Here is a 3,806-nt window from a genome sequence, read left to right as displayed (position 1 = left end):
AGAAGTATTTAGTGTTGTGTGATTATAGTTTTAAGAGCTTAGCTAGTTTGGCCTGAGACAAAATATATTTTTGCTGTATAAGATTGTATATTTCAAAAGAATTTGATTGCAGATTAGTAATGATAATTAACCAATATGAACACAGATGAATGATTTCAAAATACGTTACTTTATACAGGGTAAAGGAGTTACAAGAAATGTGGCTGTTACGAGATCTATTAAAGTAATTCCTCCAATCTGTTAATTATTTCTAGTTAACCAATTTGCAGGATGAAAATTTAGGGTAAAATAAAGAGTAGGCAAAGAAGTAAAAGCTCTCAGATTTTTACAATAAAACATATTCCATTAAAGAGATCATTCAATAAGTCAGAGTAACAAAGAAATAGGTATCTGTCTCTATCAACTGCCAGAAAGTCTTGTCTTTCAGTTACATGAAAGATGTATCCACAGATATTTTTTTGTGTAGCATAATAACATTTCATTAAAATTGTGACTGAATTACATTGCATTATGTTTTTTCTTGATCATTTCACATCATTCGGTATGTTTATTTACTTTTTAGTACAGCATAATTTATTTTATGTACAAGTTTTAGGATATGGTAGTTATCCCAGAAATACATTTCACTGAAGCAAGTTGTCTCTGCATGACAATGGTATTAAAACTGAAATGTGAGTTTTATTTTTACAAAGAGAATCTTTTTTTTCTGTATATGCAATAGAAAATCTGCTTCCCTGAAAGTATATGAAAGAAAGAACTAGATACAATATGCTGTTCTTAGTATTCAGAATTTTTCAGCAAAATTTATGTAGCATATAACTGGATTGTACAGCAATTACATCTTCAGTCCTTGGTTTGAGGAGTGAGTTTCATTGTTCCTTAATATTCATCTAGACAATACAAAAACGAGTGCTTGAAAACATTAACCATTCTATACCATATTTAATGTTATATTCAATTTTGGCATTTTATATAACAAATTAACAAAAACAACATAAGTGCTACACACATTCACAAAGGAAACTTATGATTTATTATGAGGCTTAATTCTTACAAAGGCATTAATGAAATTATTTATTTTGTGAGACTTCAAATGTTGCAGTCTTTCTATCAAAACACCACAATTGATTTATAAGAAGACAGCAAAAAGACAAAAGAAACTGTATCCTTTTATATACACCATAAGCATTCCCCAATTGTACTACAATTTGACTAGCCTTTTAGAAATTTTTTGTCATTCATCTAGCGTCTAGAAAGTTCCGTGAAATGTTATTTTCACCTCAGTATATTTGCATTTTGAAGTTAATGTAATATCAATTGTCATTCGCATTATCCTCTTGCCTCTCTCAAGAAAATATCAAATATTTTCTTATCATGAGTGTTGTCTTGGGCTACAGCACTTTAGTCTTATTCAGTAGTCAATCATTTAGTCTTTAATAGTGTTTTGGTTTGATATACTGTCAGCAGCCGATTTTCTTGCAGCTTTTAAGACTGAACTCGCTCTGGAGTCATATTTTTGATACACGTGCACTGTTTAGGTACACAAGTTGGTCAATCTTCATACAGTTCTTAAGATTATTTTAATACAAACACAAATGCAAATATAGACACAGAGTACTGTGACTCTATTTCAATTAAGACAACGCTGTGTCTCAACTGAAACACTCAGACAGTGAGCTCTGCAATTCGAACAAAACACAAACACCAACAGACTACCTCATTCATATATTTCCAATGAAACACCCACCTCTTAATTTGATTATCCTCTCAGCCACGCTGAATTGGGGAATGGATATTTCATATCTTCTGGATTATGGTTTTGTCAAGAATTTTAGTCCTGTTTGAATCTACCTCTCGTTTAGTCTTGAGTAATAAACCTGCCGACTCGCTTGCCACAATTTTTGTTAGTAATTTACATTACCAACATAGGCTCTCTTCAACCTAAACACTTCAGCAAATCATGAACTCCATTTAATGTCTAGCCCTTTACCGTTATAACTACCAGTCCTGTGGGTTTCCCTTTGTAGGATAGCCTTCGTATCAAGGGGCCACCGTTTTCTGTAATGAAAGTTTTCTGTTATTAGTAAATGGTACACAAACGTTACTACTCTTTGCTCTTGATGATGCAGTGGTAACTTTTACAGTCTCTGGACTAATCATCCTAGAGAGTACTGGCTGATTAAAATGGGCTCAAAACCATACAGCTGATGATCAATCGTTCTTCGCAAATCTGTAAATTGTTTCTTGCCAAGACTTTCAATGTCAGAACATGAATCCTGTGCTATGCCATTTCTTGCATGACACATTGATAGACAACATTGTTAAGAGAGTGGATCTTTTTTACACGGATCTACTGTGCTTGTGATACAGACTTGTTACACTATGCTGCTCATAGGGGTCTACTGCACCTCATCAATGAAGATGTTCTTATGGTACATGCCTGTTGTTGGTGTATAGTATAGGTAAGATGAACTCTCCCGCAGTTTTCCAGATCATCCTTCCTGTCAATGACGTGCAAAACTCCCGATGTACTCTCGGTGTACTCTCCAACGTCGTACATCTTGAACCATTCTTAGCCATTCTCGACGAATGCCTTCTCTGTTTTAGCAAGCAAGCAAAAGTAACCCCTAAAGACAGTGAGGTCAGCTAAGAGGATATCCCAAAGGGGATACGACTAGTCTTTGGTAAAATAATTGACCTGTCACTAAGGGTCACAAGGAAGTCTTGATACCTTAATGATGCCATTGACAGTGCTGTCGAGGACGAGTGGCACCATGTAAAAGCAATGAGCTTGGTCACCTGTGCGCCACCGAGCGTGCCCTTCTGGATCTTTAGGCTGTTGCTAGTCTAAGTTATCAGAGATCCCACTCGTCCAAGGAAAAGAGCGTGATCTCCTTGGTGAATGTCACTATGAGACTGAGAGAAAGGAATAGCTGGTAATATCTAACTGTATGACTATGACGATTAAATAAAATGTTCTTGAGACATGCACTTTGGGTTAGCCGCCCAACCCGCTTGATGATGGCCAGGTCGTCCCCAGTTGTATGGAAGCTGCCACAGTCTCCTCAGCCTTTACTATATCCTTCAAGAGCATCACCATCATGTCTTTGAAACCTAATGGCACTGTACCTATATCCTCCAGCTTATTTTCTTAACATATTTACATGCGTCATTGCAGGGCACTTTGGGAGAAACTTCACCACAGGTGCAAGGAATTTATATCATGTGAACATTATGATAACTAGAGTCTATACAAGACTGGCCTCGTCATTTAGCGTTCTGCTTACCTTGGCCAAAAATGGGCAAAGCTTAGAGAAATAAATAGTGACTCGAGCCTTTCCAGCCTTAATATAGGAATGGGAGGCGAGAGGACGGAAACACTTGAACAAAGACCCAAACATTCATGATTGTTGGATGATAATTAGGGTAGATTTCCTCATGAACTCGTCACTTGGCTTCAGTAGTTTTCACTTTGTCGACATTCTGTGTTAATCTGGTTTTCTCAATTCCCTTTTGAAATTTCGCCGCGAGCTGGTACTAGGGAAATTTCCTTGTAATATGGCCTACATTATAACTACATTAGCGTATCTGTCTATTTTACCTTCTAAGCTAACATTCAGGTTTATCTACTCATATTCCTCATTAACACAGTCTATAAGGTCTACATCTTCAAAACACATAGGCACAGTTTCACTTGGAGAGTCTCTTCTGCATTACTGCTGCTAAAATTGCCTCATGGAGAGCCTATGAAGCTGTTTTCCCTATTTCCTCTTTTTATGATATAATTCTTCTTAGGGCATTTTTGC

This window comes from Penaeus monodon, chromosome 27 (assembly GCF_015228065.2).
Source record: "Penaeus monodon isolate SGIC_2016 chromosome 27, NSTDA_Pmon_1, whole genome shotgun sequence".
Taxonomy (NCBI): Eukaryota; Metazoa; Arthropoda; class Malacostraca; order Decapoda; family Penaeidae; genus Penaeus; species Penaeus monodon.
This window is presented reverse-complemented; position numbering follows the sequence as displayed.